Source organism: Oncorhynchus keta, chromosome 24 (genome assembly GCF_023373465.1).
Source record: "Oncorhynchus keta strain PuntledgeMale-10-30-2019 chromosome 24, Oket_V2, whole genome shotgun sequence".
In the NCBI taxonomy this organism is placed as follows: domain Eukaryota; kingdom Metazoa; phylum Chordata; class Actinopteri; order Salmoniformes; family Salmonidae; genus Oncorhynchus; species Oncorhynchus keta.
In genome coordinates this window covers 47,475,727-47,495,022 of record NC_068444.1, presented here as the reverse complement: position 1 = coordinate 47,495,022, position 19,296 = coordinate 47,475,727, and the positions used below count along the sequence as shown (strand labels likewise).

Here is a 19,296-nt window from a genome sequence, read left to right as displayed (position 1 = left end):
TTTCAGATAGGCTGTAGCCCTACAAATAATTGGCATTAAATAGATATTATAAATAGGCATACAGGCATGTACTGTGTGTTTTTTTGCGGAACTGGTGTCATTAAATGGCTTATGAAAATTGATAAATAATCCTTTTAATTGACAATTTAGGCATTATTAGTGTTTAATTTTTTATTGCAAATCTTTTCCAAGAATTTCCACACACTCGCCACTTTCCTATTTTGGAAGCGGTGTGAACAGTCAAACAATATGCTAGCTGTCCAAACAACATTCTTCTGGCAGAGCTTTTACAACATTAAACCATGTCGTTTATCACCCATCGCTAATTCTTGGCAATGTCGAACATTTCCGAAAGATCATTATTAATATCTCTTTGAAAGACGAATAGTTCCAGTCATATAACATAAACAGTGGTCCCATTTGAAGTTTGGCTCTGTCTGTGCCTTTGTTCAGACAACGTAAGAAGAAATGAAAAAACACAACCTTGAAATTTGCCTTCTGGCACTGTACAAAAGGAAGTAGTGTACCTGCAAGATATGCTGGAGGAACCTATGAAATGGTTTGTGATGCTAATCAAGACCACGGTCTCATCTCGTGGTTGTTGATCAGGGCATGGGGATTTTTTGTTGTTGAAACAGGGACTAATTCGAATGATCTCGTTACTAGTTACAACCATAAATCCGCCTTTGTTTCATAATTGTATACATTGAATTTGTCATATTTTTTCACATTCCAGCCATTCTGCCAAATGTTCTCCTTTTGATCCAATAAGAACTGATGGCAAAAAAGCTGCTCTGCGTGAATGTATGGGAATGTTTTCTCTTACTCTGTCTGTCTCTCTCTCTGTCTCTGTCTCTTACTTTCTCTGTCTCTGTCTCTCTCTCTCTGTCTCTTACTTTCTCTGTCTCTGTCTCTCTCTCTGTCTCTTACTTTCTCTGTCTCTGTCTCTCTCTCTCTGTCTCTTACTTTCTCTGTCTCTGTCTCTCTCTCTCTGTCTCTTACTTTCTCTGTCTCTGTCTCTCTCTCTCTGTCTCTTACTTTCTCTGTCTCTGTCTCTCTCTCTGTCTCTTACTTTCTCTGTCTCTGTCTCTGTCTCTCTCTGTCTCTGTCTATGTCTCTGTCTCTGTCTCTCTCTCTCTCTGTCTGTCTCTGTCTCTCTCTCTCTCTCTCTCTCTGTCTCTTACTTTCTCTCTCTCTCTCTGTCTCTTACTTTCTCTGTCTCTCTCTCTGTCTGTCTGTCTCTCTCTCTGTCTCTCTCTCTCTCTGTCTCTTACTTTCTCTGTCTCTCTCTCTCTGTCTCTTACTTTCTCTGTCTCTGTCTCTGTCTCTCTCTGTCTCTGTCTATGTCTCTGTCTCTGTCTCTCTCTCTCTGTCTCTCTCTCTCTCTGTCTCTGTCTGTCTCTGTCTCTGTCTTTCTCTCTCTCTCTGTCTCTTACTTTCTCTCTCTGTCTCTCTCTCTCTTACTTTCTCTGTCTCTCTCTCTCTCTCTCTCTCTGTCTCTTACTTTCTCTGTCTCTGTCTCTGTCTCTCTCTGTCTCTGTCTCTGTCTCTGTCTATGTCTCTGTCTCTGTCTCTCTCTCTCTGTCTCTCTCTCTCTGTCTCTGTCTGTCTCTGTCTCTGTCTTTCTCTCTCTCTCTGTCTCTTACTTTCTCTCTCTGTCTCTCTCTCTCTTACTTTCTCTGTCTCTCTCTCTCTCTCTGTCTCTTACTTTCTCTGTCTCTGTCTCTGTCTCTCTCTGTCTCTGTCTATGTCTCTGTCTCTGTCTCTCTCTCTCTGTCTCTCTCTCTGTCTCTGTCTGTCTCTGTCTCTGTCTTTCTCTCTCTCTCTGTCTCTCTCTCTCTCTCTCTCTGTCTCTTACTTTCTCTGTCTCTCTCTCTGTCTCTCTCTCTCTCTGTCTCTCTCTCTGTCCCTCTCTCTCTGTCGCTCTCTCTCTGTCGCTCTCTCTCTGTCGCTCTCTCTCTGTCGCTCTCTCTCTGTCTCTCTCTCTCTCTCTGTCTCTTATTTTCTCTGTCTCTGTCTCCTACTTTCTCTGTCTCGCTCTCTCTGTCTCTGTCTCTGTCTCTCTGTCTCTTACTTTCTCTGTCTCTGTTTCTCTCTGTATTCTTTTTCTCGCTCTCAATTTCCCTCTCTTTCCCTCCGGCGGTGTCAGATGAAGTAAAACTCTGGTGCAACCGGGAGGGAGTGATATGAACTTGAGACCCTGCTCAAACATTTGGGCGACCACGCTATACAATCAGTCTAGACCTGAATCTTGCCTTTTGAACAGAATAAAAGGAACTGTTTGGAGAGCGGGACCAGGTTGGACCACTCTGATCTCAGTGTCCTAACTCCCTATAGTGATGTGTGTTTTCTTTTAACTGTGTGTGTGCTCAGCGATAAGGATATCATAGCCTATATGATTTGCATGGATAAGTACTTATGTTGTGTAGCTGAGGACAGAAACAGGGTTGTTGCTTGCTTCACAGCAAAGCTTTATAAGTAACATTCTCTGTAGATAAGTAGTACACTATGTCTGGAAATAATGGGCAATTTTACCCTGAGAAAGTACCTGTAAGAACATGCTGGCTCACTGTGTATGTGTGTACTGTGTGTGTGTGTGTGTGTTTGTGTGTGTGTACTGTGTGTGTGTGTACTGTGTGTGTGTGTAAGGGGTTGAGGGCTTGGCGAAACTCTTTGTTCCTTGCTTGAGCGATAATGAAAGGTGCAGTGATAGTGCAAAGAGCTGGTGTTGATTTCAAAGCTTGAAAGTACCAAGAAAATACACGCTGTGGTCCGGGGCACTTTGGGCTTTTCGGAACATCTAGGGTGCCCATAATGACTGTGTTCATTGCATCCAAACTGATATTAACAGAGTCACAAAGCTTTATATACAGTATACACCTCTGTAATCAAGACCAGACCAGTATCCAAGTCGAGAGAAAGCGGGAACAAAGCACGAAAATCGAATCAAAGTGTATTGGTCACGTATACAGATTTGCAGGTGCAGAGAAATGCTCCAACAGTGCAGTAGAATGTCACGTAAATACAATACAAGAAATCAACAAATGACAGAATAAGTCCAATCAACAATCCAGAGTAGATATATTATAGTGAGTTTCCAGAATACAGTATATCCAGAATATGAAAATAGGTGGTGTGTGTGTATAGACAGTATATAATTTGGAAAGAAAATGGTATGTACAGTAGTAGGTATATTAGGGTGAGCTATGTCAAGAATACAGTATATACATACACAGTGAGTAAACAATAGTATATAAACTGAATATGAGATGACTAGCTTTCTGTGACTCTATATACTATACATGGGGCACAGTCTCAAGGTTCAGGAAAGAGTACCGGGCAGGTAGCCAGCTAGTTACGGCTGTTCAACAGATGGCCTGGTGATAGAAGCTGATTCCTCAGTCTCTCTGTCGCGGCTCTGATGCACCTGTACCGTCTCTGTCTGCTAGATGGTAGCAGAGTGAACAGACCGTGGCTCGGTTGAGGTCCTTGATGATCTTCTTGGCCTTCCTCTGACACTGAGTGCTGTAAATGTCCCGGAGGGCAGGCAGATACGTTGGGCTGACCGCAATCCCGGTGATACGTTGGGCTGACCGCACCACCATCTGGAGAGCCATGCGGTTGAGGGTGGTGTAGTTGCCGTACCAGGCGGTGATGCAGCCCGACAGAATGCTCTCTTGGGTACATCTGTAGTAGTGTGCGAGAGGGAACAAGAGGGAGTGGGAGGAGAGAGACAAGAGGGGACGAATGTGCCAACAGGATGGTAGCAGTGGGCAGTGTTAGCAAGCATTCCGTGTCTTTTTTTGTTGCCCCCCCAAAAGTATTCTGCTTTACTTAGCCTCTCTGCTACATGCTCACCACACAAATGAGCTGCACTGTGGAAGATTAATGAGCGGGTTTGCTATAGGTCAAAGCGCCGCAAGGAGAAGAGAGGGTAGCACATTTATTCACAGACAAGAGGGTGGAACGAGAGAGAGGGGATCACGAACACACAGGGTCACTCACATATCCAGTAACCTGTATTGTACACACACAGGGCTCCAACTCCGGCAATTAATCGTTTCTGGTTGGAGGTTTTTTTCGAGCACGCGGGATAGAGTTTCTGTCTCTTTATACACCCCATCAAAGGGAGGGGAAAGCAAGGAAACCAGTTATTTGGCAGAGCGGATTAATTAAGCCACACGCACAACACATGCAGATGTAGGATCTTAATTTGAGGCAGTTTGCTACAGCAGGGGAATAATCCTGCAACAACAGGAAATGTGAATTATTATGTGGATTATAATTCATATACATTTTTGTCTGACATTTCAAAGTGTAAATGACAAGGGGGAGAGCAATGCATAACATAACGTTGGTCATTTGGAAGAGATCCAGATCAGTGAGGCTCCAAGGTAACTGCCAAAATAATGGAAACAAAGGGATACAAAGTATATTGAAAGCAGGTCCTTCCACACAGGTGTGGTTCCTGAGTTCATTAAGCAATAGACATCCCATCATGCTTAGGGGTCATGTATAAAAATGCTGGGCAGGCCGTTATTTTGGATACTATGGCTATGCCCCCCCCAATAGGATGACAAGGCACTCATACACAGGGCACGAGTGGTCACTGAATGGTTCGATGAGTATGAAAACCATGGCCGTCTCAGTCACCAGATCTCAACCCAAGTGAACACTTCTGGGAGGTTCTGGAGTGGCGCCCGAGACGGCGTTTTCCACCACCATCAGCAAAACACTAAATGATGGAATTTCTCATGGAAGAATGGTGTCGCATCCCTCCAATAGAGTTCCAGACACTTAATCTACATATAATCTAATATAATCTGTAATATAATCTAATATAATCTAATGCCCAACGCCCTTTTAAGACACTTTATATTGCCATTTCCTTTATTCTGGCAGTTGCCTCTATGTTCTACACCCATTTCAAACAAAGTGGCCAATGTCACCGTGGGCCTAGTTCCCACTGGTATAATATCCTTCATCCACAGTCCTTTATACTGTACCTTCCATGTTAAGTCATGGGGACCCTCTGCTGATTGCCAAGCCTCTCTCTTCCTTGCTCTCTCCCTCCTTTTTCTACCCATGCATGTCTCTGGAGTTATCATCATTGCATAAAGCCCGCAGTCCAACAAAGTGCCCCACGTGCCTTTTGGCAAAGCACCTCATTGAACCACTGCCAAGGCTGCTAAGGTTAGCCAGGCGCAAAGTGTGCCACAGCCGGTGCCACGCCCCTGAATGTCTGTGTGTATGCGTGTGTGTGTGTGTGTGTGTGTGTGTGTGTGTAGTCGTTTGTGTGTTTGTTAGAGAGCATACCAGCAAGGGTTGCTGCTGATTGAGGATATGTGTTTTCTTTAAGTAATTTTGATTTTGACAGGGATGTCATACTGAGACTAGGGTCTCTTTTACAGATGAGCTTTGCATAAATACATCAAACATAAACTACAGTTCAAAGGTTTTGGGGTCACTAACCTTAACCCTGTTTTTGAAAGGACATTTAAAAAATGGCCCATTAACATAAAATCAAATTGATCAGAAAAACAGTGTAGACATTGTTAATGTTGTAAATGACTATTGAAGCTGGAAACGGCTGATTTTTAATAGATTATCTACGTACAGAGGCCCATTATCCGCAAACCGTCACTCCTGTGTTCCAATGGCACGTTGTGTTAGCTAATCCAAGTTTATCATTTTAAAAGGCTAATTACAACATTAACAATGTCTACACTGTAACGGTTTTCTGTAGGCAAAAGAGAGTCAGACCAAAATGCGGCGTGGCTGTTGCGATCCATCTTTAATGAGACAAAGTAAACACGAATCAAATACAAAAACATAATACGAAAACTGAAAGAGCCTAACACCGGTGCTAAGTAACACACGACAGAAAAAGGACATAAGGACAATCAAACAAAACCCAACACCAAACAGGCTACCTAAATATGGTTCCCAATCAGAGACAATGACTAACACCTGCCTCTGTGAACCATATCAGGCCAAACATAGAACTAGACAAACTAGACATGTAAACATAGAATGCCCACTCAGCTCACACCCTGACCAACCGAAACATAGAAACATACAAAGCAAACTATGGTCAGGGTGTGACATACACTGTATTTCTGATCAATTTGATGTTATTTTAATGGACGAAAAATGTGATTTTCTTTCAAAATCAAGGACATTTCTAAGTGAGCCCAAACTTTTGAACCGTAGTGTACTTCACTGACACTCTTACACACACACTTACACACACACACACACACACATATGAATATTGACGTCTCACAAACACATTAATATTGACGTCTCACACACACACACACACACACACACACACACACACACACACACACACACACACATATGAATATTGACGTCTCACACACACACATTCCTTCTCACGCTTCACATACAGTGGGGCAAAAAAAGTATTTAGTCAGCCAATTGGTGGCCCCACTGTATGCTGCTGCTACTCTCTGTTTATTATGTGTGTCATTTTACCCCCACCTACATGCACATATTACCTCAATTACCTTGACTTAACCCGTACTCGGTACCGGTACCCTTTGTATATAGCCTCGTTATTATGTTACTATTTTTCCTTTTATTTAGCACATTTTTTCATACTTCTTACTTAAGGGCTTGTAAGTAAGCATTTCACGGTAAGGTCGACACCTATTGTATTCAGCGCATGTGACAAATAAAATGTCATTTGATTTGATCTGGGTGGAATTGGTTGTCATCCCTCTGTATCTGATCTCATCCACCCTTCGGCTTTGAGTCTCATCTTCCTTTTCAGTGGGCCTGTGGGCCTCGTAACTCCCAGTCCAGTTTGAGTAGCTCTTTCCACCCCTGCACGTTTGCTGCTGGGAAGGGCCAGACCCTTGGCTGACATACAGCCTCCTTTAACTGCACTGTCGTATCATTTTATGATCTTGTTTTCTTCTCTTTTTTTTCTCTCTCTCTCTCTCTCTCTCCTCACTCACTCTCTTTCCCTCTCACTCACTTTTCCTTCCTTCCCTGCTCTCTCGCTCTCTCACCTTTTTCTCTTTTCCTCTCCTTCTCTCTCTCTGGCTCTCTTTTGCCTTGAGATATTGTGTTGGCCTTTCCATTTGGCTTATTCAATGTATTGTACTCCCAATGCGCCAGAGTGGAAGTCTGACCTTCCCAGACTCGGTCGTTACTCCACATTCAATCCACCCCTCCCCACAAACAGTCACGTCATGTACTGTGCTCTCCATGGTAGACGTTACACACACACACACTCAAACACACTCATACAAAGACATACACTATGCATACGGGTAGAGACTTGCAGTACACACACACACACACACACACACTTTTCTTTTACTATCCTTGTGAGGACCAACCAATTGATTCTTGCTTAAAATCCAATTTTCCCTATCCTCAAACCCCTAAACCTAACCTCTAAACCTAATTGGAAGGCTAAACCTAATTGAAACCCTAAATCTAACATCTACACACAATACCCTATAATGACAAAGCAAAAACAGGTTTTTTAGAAATGTTTGCAAATGTATTAAAAATATAAAACCGAAATACCTTATTTACATAAGTATTCAGATCCTTTGGTATGAGACTCGAAATTGAGCTCAGGTGCATCCTGTTTCCATTGATCATCAAAACATTGATGATGTCTTTCGAGAACGTGATTGGAGTCCACCTGTGGTAAATTCAATTGATTGGACATGATTTGGAAAGGCACACACCTGTCTATATAAGGTCCCACAGTTGACAGTGCATGTCAGAGCAAAAACCAAGCCGTGAGGAAACTGTCCGTAGAGCTCTGAGACAGGATTGTGTCAGAGGCACAGATCTGGGGAAGGGACACCAAAACAATCTGCTGCATTGAAGGTCCCCAAGAACACAGTGGCCTCTATCATTCTTAAATGGAAGAAGTTTGGAACCACCAAGACTCTTCCTAGAGCTGGCCGCCCAGCTAAACTGAGCAATCGGGGCTGAAGGGCCTTGGTCAGGGAGGTGACCAAGAACATGATGGTCACTCTGACAGAGCTTCAGAGTGACCTTCCAGAAGGACAACCATCTCTGAAAAACTCCACCAATCAGGCCTTTATGGTAAAGTGGCCAGACGGAAGCCACTCATCAGTAAGAGGCACAGGACAGCCCGCTTGGACTCAAACTATAAGAAACAAGATTCTCTGGTCTGATGAAACCAAGATTGAACTCTTTGGCCTGAATGCCAAGTGTCACATCTGTAGGAAACCTGGCACCATCCCTACGGTGAAGTATGGTGATGGAAGCATCATGCTGTGGGGATGTTTTTCAGCAGCAGGGACTGGGAGACGAGTCAACTTATATATACTTATACTTACTTATATATGCCATTTAGCAGACGCTTTTATCCAAAGCGACTTACAGTCATGTGTGCATACATTCTACGTATGGGTGGTCCCGGGAATCGAACCCACTACCCTGGCGTTACAAGCGCCATGCTCTACCAACTATGCCACAGAAGGACTTTCCCTCAAGATTGAGGGAAAGATGAACGGAGCAAAGTACAGAGAGACCATTGATTAAAACCTGCTCCAGAATGCTTAGGGCCTCAGACTGGGTTGAATGTTCACCTTCCAACAGAACAACAACCCTAAGCACACAGCCAAGACAATGCAGGAGTGGCTTCAGGACAAGTCTCTGAATGTCCTTGAGTGGCCCAGCCAGAACCCGGACTTTAACCCGAACAAAAATCTCTGGAAAGACCTGAAAATACCTGTGCAGCGACTCTCCCCTTCCAACCTGACAGAGCTTGAGAAGATCTGCAGAGAAGAATGGGAGAAACTCCCCAAATACAGGTGTGCCAAGCTTGTCGCGTCATACCCAAGAAGACTCGAGGCTGTAATCGCTGCTCAAGGTGATTGAACAAAGTGTCTGAAAACTTATGTAAATGTAACATGTCCATTTTTTATATTTTTAATACATTTTCAAACATTTCTAAAAACATATTTTTACTTTGTCATTATGGTGTATTGTGTGTAGATTACGGTGTATTGTGTGTAGATTAAGACAACCTGTCCTGAGGCCTCGGCACAACCTTTCCTCACTCTATTGCATGCCAATCTAGATAGCTTCCGGCAAAGCTTCTTTGACACACTTTCCCCCCCTCCTTCCCACTGCTTTTCTCTCTCTATGACCCCCATGTGTGTTTATCGGTCTTTCTTACCCCCATCAATTTCCCCGTGACCACTTTGGCTCTGTCCCCCTCCCCTAACCCCCACATCCCTATGAGTCATCCTCTACTATTCTTGCTAGTGATGTACTGGTGAGCTCACCCGTGTCCGGTGTCCTGTGTGTGTGTGTGTTTCTTTTCTGCGGAAGGGTTTACATTTATGGGGTGGGCTGGGGAATGTTGGTATGTGCGTCCGCATGTGTGTGTGATTTGGAGGCTTCCTCTGGTACAGTAACCCACTCTTCTCCGCTCCCCTCTCTAACTGCCCTGCCTCTGGCCTTGTCCCTACATCCTGCTCTGTCTTCCACTGGAGACGAGAGAGAGAGAGGAAGAAAAACGACATAGTGGAAAAATGTGTTATACAGATGTTGTCTGTGGATCAATGCTTTTGTTGAACAGAGGATCACACTCCTCCTCCTCCTGGCCTGTCTGCTTCTATTTTTATCCTCTACCTCCACATGACCCTTCCGCCTGATTCTCTCTCTCCCTCTCTCTCTCTCTCATTCTCTCTCTCTCTCTCTCTCATTCTCTCTCTCTCTCATTTTATCTCTCTCTCATTTTATCTCTCTCATTTTATCTCTCTCTCATTTTATCTCTCTCTCATTTTATCTCTCTCATTTTCTCTCTCTCATTTTCTCTCTCTCATTTTCTCTCTCTCTCATTTTCTCTCTCTCTCATTTTCTCTCTCTCTCATTTTCTCTCTCTCTCTCTTATACTCTCTCTCTCTCTCTTATAAAGATATGAAACTGTATTTCTTTTGTGAAGAATCAACAACAAAAAAATACAGTTTATTATCTTTATGTTTGAAGCCTGTTCAAGGGGGCCAAATAATTTCGCAAGGCACTGTATATACTAGAGGTCCCAATGAGGAGGTGCTTTTGTGTGTGTGTGTTGCTTGGTCGATAGGCTGTCGGTCGACCAAGATTTTATTTTGTTGAGCAGTGGAAAATATGTCAACAACAAAAATAGGGTACACGAGACACCTGTCTGATTCACGCCTGTCTGAGGGGACTAACCCATTGCGGAGGCCGTGGGGGATGGCACAGTCCATCAGTCTAAGACACCCGTCTGATTCACGCCTGTCTGAGGGGACTAACCCATTGCGGAGGCCGTGGGGGACGGCACAGTCCATCAGTCTAAGACACCTGTCTGATTCACGCCTGTCTGAGGGGACTAACCCATTGCGGAGGCCGTGGGGGATGGCACAGTCCATCAGTCTAAGACACCTGTCTGATTCACGCCTGTCTGAGGGGACTAACCCATTGCGGAGGCCGTGGGGGACGGCACAGTCCATCAGTCTAAGACACCTGTCTGATTCACGCCTGTCTGAGGGGACTAACCCATTGCGGAGGCCGTGGGGAGGCACAGTCCATCAGTCTAAGACACCCGTCTAATTCACGCCTGTCTGAGGGGACTAACCCATTGCGGAGGCCGTGGGGGATGGCACAGTCCATCAGTCTAAGACACCTGTCTGATTCACGCCTGTCTGAGGGGACTAACCCATTGCGGAGGCCGTGGGGGACGGCACAGTCCATCAGTCTAAGACACCTGTCTGATTCACGCCTGTCTGAGGGGACTAACCCATTGCGGAGGCCGTGGGGGATGGCACAGTCCATCAGTCTAAGACACCTGTCTGATTCACGCCTGTCTGAGGGGACTAACCCATTGCGGAGGCCGTGGGGGATGGCACAGTCCATCAGTCTAAGACACCTGTCTAATTCACGCCTGTCTGAGGGGACTAACCCATTGCGGAGGCCGTGGGGGACGGCACAGTCCATCAGTCTAAGACACCTGTCTAATTCACGCCTGTCTGAGGGGACTAACCCATTGCGGAGGCCGTGGGGGACGGCACAGTCCATCAGTCTAAGACACCTGTCTAATTCACGCCTGTCTGAGGGGAATAACCCATTGCGGAGGCCGTGGGGGACGGCACAGTCCATCAGTCTAAGACACCTGTCTAATTCACGCCTGTCTGAGGGGACTAACCCATTGCGGAGGCTGCAGGGGGGCACACCAGTATCACCCAGTAGTACATTTACTGTTAATTCCCATCATTTCTAATCTACAATGTTTGTTTGGTTATGGCCATGTCTGTTAATGCATTCAATATATTATTATTCCAGTCTTACAGTTGTCATTGTAGGAGTGGACATGTTGTTTGCAGAGCGCACAACCTAAGCTACACTGGTGAGAAAACAGTTAGGGTTTATTTCATTCTATTTCCAAGTAAAAAAAAAAAAACAATTTCTGAATTGTGTTTTGTTTGGCGCCGCTCCTGTAAATCTCAAGGACACGCACCTGATTAAGCATAAAGAAACAGGATTAGTCTACCTGGCCTGCGTGCAAATGTAAGCCTGCCTATAACTCTGTCCCTCTGGTGATCTGATACTATTTCTGACTGTCTGAAGTCAAAATCACTGTGGAGCTTCTCAAAGTCCGTTTTTTTCTCTCTCTCTGACTCAAACAGCAAGTAAACAAGGTCTGTTCTTACACCCATTGAGAATGACAATAGTTCCTCGACGGAGCCTCTTGGAAAAATCTTTCCCGCTCTCTCCCAATTGCTTATCAGTCAGCATGAAAGGGAAAAAATGTCATGCTCTGATCCGGTGGAAGCGTCATAAAATAGGCCTGGCTGTTTACTTCTTATCCCTTGCGCAAAATAGCCTACAGCTGTGTCTGTTTTTATTTGTTGGCTTGATGTAGGCTATTTTTACATACTGGCAATGGCAATATAAGTTACTTTTAGATTTTTGTGTCATTCATCATTTAGAATTTGGATTAACCACGACATTGATTTTGAGACACAAAGACTTAAATCGAAATGAAATTGAAAGTGTTCCATAAAAATGTGCATATGAGAATCACAACTGGCACACAGATCAGTAGAAGTGGTAGGATAACTTGGCACTCCAAATGTCGACCACTGGTGGAGCCTATTGCCAACTTCAGGAGCATAATGGCAGCAGGGAAGACTGTCTCTCTTACCCTCCATCGATATCCAAGTGGCCACTTTTGATCTGCCCCCCCTAACCCCTACCTCATCATCCTCTACTATTCTTTCTATCGGTGCACTGGTGAGCTCACCCGGGTCTGGTGTCCTGTGAGTGTGTGTGTGTGTGTGTGTGTGTGTGTGAGTGTGTGTGAGTGTGTGTGTGTGTGTGTCTTTTCTGCGGAAGCGTTGACATTCCCGGGGTGGGCTGGGGATTGTTGGTGTGTGCGCATCTGTTTGTGTGGAGGCTTCCTGTAGTACAGTACCCCTCTCTGTTCCACTCCCCTCTAGCTGCCCTGCCTCTGGTCTTGTCTCTGCATCCTGCTCTCTCTTGCACTGGAGATGAGAGAGGGAGAAAAAAGACAAATCAGAGTGGGAAAATGTGTTGTACAGACGGTGGAGCAGTGCTTTTGTTGAACAGAGAATCACACTCCTCTTCTCCCCGGCCTGTCTGCTTCTATTTTTATCCTCTACCTCCGCATGACCCTTCCGTCCCGACCCTTTCCTCTCTGTCTCTCACTCACTCTCTCTCCCCCACTCTCTCTCTCTCTTTCTGTTTCTCTTTCTAAGTGTCTGCTACCAGTCATTTGTTCTTTTGAATGAGTTTTTACAGTTTACTTTAGTATAAATACTGTAGTAAAAGAAAAATAGTAGTCATTACTGTAGTGGTTTTGCAGACTGTAGTATACAGTAGTATTTACTACAGTTTTTGTTTTATTACCTTTGACATAGAAGGGGGGTGGAGGGGTCTTCTTGAGGAAACCTGGAGAAATACTAAAATAGTACATTTTCCATAACCCGTAGGTAGGACTGGATTCTGAGCAGACAGTAGTAGAATCCTTTTTGGTTCCAGGCAGAACCCTTTTGGGTTACAGGTAAAACCCTTTCCACAGAGGGTTCTACGCGGAGGCCAAAATGGTACAGAAACAAAAATGGTTATCTTATGGGGACAGCTGAAGAACCATTTGGAATCCTTTTTCCTAAGAGTGTATGTAAAGTTCTGTTCATTGACTACAGTTCAGCATTCAACACTATTGTTCCCTCCAAGCTCGTCGTCAGAGCCCTAGGTCTGGACACTACCCTCTGCCACTTGATCCTGGACTTTCTGACATGCAGACCACAGGCCGGGAGGGATTGTCAACAACCTCTCCTCCACACTGACTCTTAATTAAACAGGTGCCTTCCAGAGGTGTGTTCTGTTCACCCACGACTGCATGGCTTGGGTCAACCATTTTGGGCTCCATGCATGACACCAACTCCATCATCAAGTTTGCTGATGACAGCATGGTTGTAGGCCTAATAACCAACAATGACGAGTCAGCCTATAGGGAGGTAGTAAGTGTACTGTCATTGTGGTGCCTTGACAACAAACTCTCCCTGAACGAAGGAGTTGATTGCTGACGTTCAGGAAGCAGAGGTGGCAATATGTCCCGATCCACAGGACTGCAGTAGAGAGAGTCAGCAGTTTTAAGTTCCTCTTGTCGACTTGGACCAACAAGACCACCACTCTTGTCAAGAGGGTGCCACAGCGCCACTACTTCCTAAGGTGGCGGAGGAAATTCGGCATGCCAGACCGGGTCCTTTGCAAATACTACCGCTGATCAATCGAGAGCAAGGCCCTCCAGGTGGCCCAGTACATCACTGGGGCCGTGTTCCCACCCATCCAGGACATCTACTTGAATTGGTTCCTGAGGAAGTCTTGCAGCATCAACAAGGACCGCACACACCCCAGCCACGAGCTGTCCGCTCCCTTACCGTTGGGAAGATGGTATCGGAGCATGAAAGTGATCTAAGGCACTGGCATCGCAGTGCTAGCTGTGCCACTAGAGATTCTGGGTTCGAGTCCAGGCTCTGTCACAGCCGCCCGCAACCGGGAGACCCATGGCCCTGCGTCGTCCGGGTTAGTGGAGGGTATGGCTGGCAGGGATGTCCTTGTCCCTTCGTGCACTAGTGACTCCTGTGGCTGGCCGGTCTCAGTACACGCTGACACGGTCGCCAGGTGTATGGTGTTTCCGCCGAAACATTGGTGCGGCTGGCTTCCGAGTTAAGTGGGCATTTTGTCAAGAAGCAGTGAGGCTTGGTTGGGTTGTGTTGTGTTTTGGAGGATGCATGGCTCTCGACCTTCGCCTCTCCCGAGTCCGTACGGGAGTTGCAGCGATGAGACAAGACTGTAACTACCAATTGGATACCACGAAATTGGGGATAAAGGTATTGGAGCATGAGGTCTCCAACTGCTACGATTTTTGTCTTCCTCTTCTGAGGAGGAGTAGGAAGGATCGGACCAATACGCAGCGTGGTAAGTGTTCGTCATGTTTTTGATTAAAACTGAACACTACACAAAATTAAAACGAAACAGTTCCGTGTGGAAATGGGGAAAACAGGCTACCTAAGTATGATTCTCAATCAGAGACAACGATCGACAGCTGCCTCTGATTGAGAACCATACCAGGCCAAACACAGAAATGCAACAGAAAAAAGAACACAGACTACCCAACCCAACTCACGTCCTGACAAAACTAACACACAGACATAATAAAGGAACTAAGGTTAGAACGTGACACCCACATAAAACAAATTATATGGTGTGTACTATGGTAGGAATACTGTATAATCACTGTAGAATACTGTAGTATTTACAGTTTACTCTAGTATAAATACTGTAGTAAAAGAAAATATAATATAGTCATTACTGTAGTGTTTTTGCAGACTGTAGTATACTGTAGTATTTACTAAAGTATTTTTGTTTTATTATCTTTGACATAGAAGGGGGGGCGGGGGGGATCTCCTTGAGTAAACCTAAATAATAAAAGAGCACATTTTCCATAACCTGTAGGTAGGTAGAACTGGAATCTGAACAGACAGTTTGGACAGAAAGTTCTGCTCTTTTATATAACCTGGAGCAAACACAATATATGGTCTATACTTGGCATGTTGGTTTCTCAGTTACGGGTGCCACAAATTGGGACTTGGGGGAGGGGAATGGGCAGGATAAATGCAAATTAAATACTGTAGTATTTACTATAATTAAAAAAGTGTTTTTGCAGACATTTTGGTAGTTTTTTTTTTGCTGGAAAATACTGTAGTATTTACTATAGTATACTAACTACAGTGTGTAGTATAGAATTCTGCAGTATACAACAGAATTCTATATTAAGTACTGTAGTATTCTATAGTAGAGGTCGACCAATTATGATTTGTCAACGCCGATACCGACACCGATTATTGGAAGACCGAAAAGAGCCGATACCGATTAATCGGACGATTTTTATTTATTTATTTGTAATAATGACAATTACAACAATACTGAATGAACACTGATTTTAACTTAATATAATAAATACATAAAAATCAATTTGGCCTCAAATGAATAATGAAACATGTTCAATTTGGTTTAAATAATGCAAAAACAAAGTGCTGGAGAAGAAAGTAAAAGTGCAATATGTACCATGTAAAAAAGCTAACATTTGGATGTCATAAGGTGAATGCACCAATTTGTAAGTCGCTCTGGATAAGAGCGTCTGCTAAATGACTTAAATGTAAATGTAATTTGAGTTCCTTGCTCAGAACATGAGAACATATGAAAGTTGGTGGTTCCTTTTAACATCAATATTCCAAGGTAAGAGGTTTTAGGTTGTAGCTAATATAGTATTTATTGGACTATTTCTCTCTATACCATTTGTATTTCATATACCTTTGACTATTGGATGTTCTTATAGGCACTTTAGTATTGCCAGTGTAACAGTATAGCTTCCATCCCTCTCCTCGCTCCTACCTGGGCTCGAACCAGGAACACATCCACAACAGCCACCCTCGAAACAGTGTTACCCATGCAGAGCAAGGGGAATAACTACACCAAGTTCCAGAGCGAGTGATGTTTGAAACGCTATTAGCGCGTATCCCGCAAACTAGCTAGCCATTTCACATCGGTTACACCAGCCATTAGGCTGATAGGCTTGAAGTCATAAACAGCGCTTTGCTTGCGAAGAGCTGCTGGCAAAACGTACAATTGCTGTTTGAATGAATGCTTACGAGCCTGCTGCTGCCTACCATCGCTCGGTCAGACCGCTCTATCAAATCATAGACTTAGTTATAACATAATAACACATAGAAATACGAGCCTTTGGTCATTAATATGGTCAAATCCGGAAACTATCATTTCGAAAACAAAACGTTTATTATTTCAGTGAAATACGGAGCCGTTCCATATTTTATCTAACGGGTGGCATCCCTAAGTCTAAATATTCCTGTTACATTGTACAACCTTCAATGTTATGTCATAATTACGTAAAATTCTGGCAAATTAGTTCGCAATGAGCCAGGCTGCCCAAACTGTTGCATATACCCTGACTCTCCGTGCAATGAACGCAAGAGAAGTGACAATTTCACCTGGTTAATAATGCCTGCTAACCTGGATTTCTGTTAGCTAAATATGCAGGTTTAAAAATATATACTTCTGTGTATTGATTTTAAGAAAGGCATTGGTGTTTATGGTTAGGTAGTCGTGCAACGATTGTGCTTTTTTTCCGCAAATTCGCTTTTGTTAAATCATCCCCCTGCGTTGCATCGATTATATGCAACGCAGGACACGCTAGATAAACTAGTAATATCATCAACCATGTGTAGTTAACTAGTGATTATGATTGATTGATTGATTGATTCTTTTTTATAAGATAAGTTTCATGCTAGCTAGCAACTTACCTTGGCTTCTACTGCATTTGTGTAACAGGCATGCTCCTCGTGGAGTGCAATGAGAGGCAGGTGGTTAGAGCGTTGGACTAGTTAACTGTAAGTTTGCAAGATAGAATCCCCCGAGCTGACAAGGTAAAAAGTGTTAGTTTGTAATTAGGAGGGGGTGCAGGGGAGGAGGGTTGTTATGGGATTAATTTAGATAGGGTAGGGTTTCAGATGTTTTTAGAAGATGGGCAGGGACTCTGCTGTCCTAGCATCTGGGGCAAGCTGGTTCTGCCATTGGGATGCCAGGACAGAGAAGAGATTTGACTGGGTTGAGCTACCCTCATGTAGGGGTGGAAGGGCCAAGAGACCAGAGGTGGCAGAACGGAGTACTCGGGTTGGGGTGTAGGATTTGAGCCTAGCCTGAATGTAGGGAGGGGTGGTTCCTCTTGCTGCTCCTTAGGCAAGTACAGTCGTGGCCAAAAGTTTTCTGATTCAGTGACTTTAGATATTTTTGTCAGATGTTACTATGGAATACTGAAGTATAATTACAAGCATGTCATAAGTGTAAAAGGCTTTTATCGACAATTACATGAAGTTGATGCAAAGAGTCAATATTTGCAGTGTTGACCCTTCTTTTTCAAGACCTCTGCAATCCGCCCTGGCATGCTGTCAATTAACTTCTGGGCCACATCCTGACTGATGGCAGCCCATTCTTGCATAATCAATGCTTGGAGTTTGTCAGAATTTGAGGGTTTTTATTTGTCCACTCGCCTCTTGAGGATTGACCACAAGTTCTCAATCAGATCAAGGTCTGGGGATTTTCCTGACTTTGCTATTAATTGCAATTCATCTGATCACTCTTCATAACATTCTGGAGTATATGCAAATTGCCATCATACAAACTGAGGCAGCAGACTTTGAAAATTAATATTTGTGTCATTCTCAAAACTTTTGGCCACGACTGTACTATGGTCTTGTAGTAGATGCGAGCTTTGACTGGAAGCCAGTAGCGTGTGCTGTGGAGTGTGCTGACATCCAAGCTGAGATATCTGCCAGGCACTCAGAGATGCGTGTCACCATCTGGGTGTCAGAAGGGGGGAAGGAGAAAATAATTTGAGTGTCATCTGCATAGCAATGATAGGAGAGACCATGTGAGGATATGATGGAGCCGAGTGACTTGGCGTATAGAGAAAAGATGAGAGGGCCTAGAACCGAGCCCTGGGGGACACCAGTAGTGACGGCATGTAGTGCAGACACAGGTCCTCTCCACGCCATCTGGAAGGAGCGGCCTGCCAGGTAGGATGCAATCCAAGAGTGTGCAGAGCCTGAGACGCCCAGCCCTGAGAGGGTGGAGAGGAGGATCTGATGGTTCACGGGGTCAAAGGCGGTGGATAGATCTAGGAGGAGGAAAACACAGGAGAAAGTCAGCTTTGCCAGAACACAGAGCCTCCGAGACACAGAGGAGAGTGGTCTCGGTTAAGTGACCCATCTGGTTTGGGTCAAGAAGATCATGATCTGAGAGAGATAATGAGAGAGTTGGTCAGAGACAACAAGTGTTTAAAAAAAAAAAAAGAGAAAAAAAAGAAGGGATACCGGTCTGTAGTTTTGGACGTCAGAGGGGTCAAGTGTTGGTTCCTTGAGGAGGGGAGCAACTCTGGCAGTTTTGAAGTCAGAGGGGACACAGCCAGTGATCAGGGATGAGTTAATGAGGGAAGTGAGGAATGAGAGAAGGTCTCCAGAGATTTCCTGGAGGAGGGATGGGGTAGAGGGGGCAGGTTGTTGGGTGGCCAGACACTACTAGTCACAGGATTTCTTATGGAGGGAGAGGGGAGAAAGAGGTCAAAAGAGGACCTGGCATTGGAATGTAAATGATATGATTATATTACACTGCCTTGGATGGTATTGCATCAGATAGTCATACCACGTGGGTCTTTTTATGTCTCACAGTTACTATTTATTGTGTGTCCTTTTGGACCTGCTTTTTGGGATGTCTTCGGGATGTCCATCTTTGCCATCTCTACCTAATGCTCTGGGTCATAAAGTCTTATCGTGTAAGCTAAAAACAAAACATATCTTAACACACATTACTGCGTCTGTTGACAAATGGTTCATTATGAAATGTCTCCCAGCCAAGAAACTAGGTCTGTTTTAAACTGCTACTGTCTCATATCAGTTTGGCCTAAACTTATCACTGTTTCGTTTTTACAGTTGGACATTCCTGTTAGTCTAGAACTTGACACGACTCATCAGGCCATGCGTTACACCGGAACAAAGCAGGCATCATCGAGAAGGCTTCATCGAGAGGTCACGGAAAGTGTAACCACTTTATCACTGATTTCATCGCCGCTCTCGTATACATGCCACCTCTCCGATTCAAAGTGGCACAAAAGGCAGCATACAATTACTCCCCAAGGAGTGCCTCCTA

The 19,296-nt window shown here is 44.4% G+C and overlaps 1 protein-coding gene and 1 long non-coding RNA gene across 6 annotated transcripts in view; one reads left to right on the top strand and one right to left on the bottom strand.

The window, feature by feature from the left end:
• Positions 1 to 19,296, top strand: part of LOC118357642 (thyroid hormone receptor alpha-like) — a 194,354-nt gene that overhangs the window by 32,700 nt on the left and 142,358 nt on the right. The gene's annotated exons all lie outside the window — the stretch shown is intronic.
• Positions 10,211 to 11,497, bottom strand: LOC127911466 (uncharacterized). Of its 2 annotated transcripts, none has more exons than XR_008078691.1 (4): positions 11,162 to 11,497; positions 10,757 to 10,837; positions 10,595 to 10,675; positions 10,211 to 10,515 (listed from the first exon to the last, which is right to left on the bottom strand). It is a non-coding gene; the product is annotated as an uncharacterized LOC127911466 (long non-coding RNA). The 2 variants fall into 2 exon arrangements; XR_008078690.1 differs by lacking the exon at positions 11,162 to 11,497 and adding an exon at positions 11,000 to 11,093.